Consider the following 1200-nt stretch of genomic DNA (forward strand, 5'->3'; position numbering starts at 1 on the left):
GGACCAGCTCCCTAGGGGGGCTGGTGGGGGGGCTGGGACAAGGGCTGGCCGAAGGGAGCTGCGGGCAGAGCGTGAGCGTGGCAGGGACGGGGACAGTCCCCCGTGCCCGGTGTGCCTGGCTCTTCCTCTCCCTCCCTTTCTCCTCTCCTCCGCCCAGGCCGAATTCCTCGGCAATGACATCTCCGTCCACTCACCCCCTCAGCCCTCCCTGCATCCTCCCCCTGCGCTCCCCCTGGACGGCCCCGATGCCCTCGGTGGGGCAGGGGAGCCGTGCCCGGTGGTGCCCGGCCATGCCTACAGCCCGGTGCGGAGCAGGCAGGGGCTGCCCTCACTCACGAGGCCGCGCCAGCTGCCTCCTGCCGAGGCCAAGGGAAGGCAGCCGAGATGAAAAACAGCTGCCTCGGTCTCCAGGGCGGGACGAAAACGCCCCCCAAACACACAGCCGTCTCCTAGCAAAGCGCCCTGCTCCCGCAGGACATGGCCCAGCCTGATGGCATCCTCATCCTCGGAGGAGGTGGAGGAAGCAGAGGGCTGCCCAAGGGATGCCCCAGGAGCGCGCGATCCCTGGGTGATGCCAGCACCCGGGGGATTCGGGGCTGGCACCTCTGCCCCGCAGCCACATGCATTTTTCTCTGTGCAACGAGGGGCAAGAGGTGCCCGGGCTCAGCCCTGCTCCCCCGCGGGGTACAGGGGGGAGCAGCGGCTCAGGGGCACCCCAGGGCCCCACTCCGGCGCTCGGGGTGGCTCTCGCCCAGCATGGGATGAGTCAGAGGAGGAGGCTGGAGGCCGCCCCGAGCCCGGAGCTGCTCCTGGCCGCAGCGTGACCCGTCACTGCGGGGAGGCTCCAGGCCACGGCTCGAGGGCGGAGGTGCTCCCCCCATGGCCGCTGCACCCCCAAATTGCCCCAGGGAGGGTGCTGGCAGAAGCCCTGGCATCCCACACCCTGCCACGGCACTGTGCACCGGCACCCCACCGCAGCCCACTGTGTTCGGGGGCACCCAGGCATCCCCTCCCTGCTCTGACACCCACGCCTTGTCCCTTGCACCCCTTCCCTCCCCAGCACCCATCCCACAGCCCCACGCACCTTCCCACCGCCCCAGACGCCCACTCTCCCCTTTTCGCACGCTCTCCTCCTTCCCGTGCACCCCCTTTTCCCTTCCACACCCCGCTTTTGCACGCTCGCACCCCCGCGGGCGCCCC

The sequence above is a fragment of the Aptenodytes forsteri genome, unplaced genomic scaffold (genome assembly GCF_000699145.1).
Source record: "Aptenodytes forsteri isolate BGI_AS27 unplaced genomic scaffold, ASM69914v1 Scaffold168, whole genome shotgun sequence".
Classification (NCBI taxonomy): Eukaryota; Metazoa; Chordata; class Aves; order Sphenisciformes; family Spheniscidae; genus Aptenodytes; species Aptenodytes forsteri.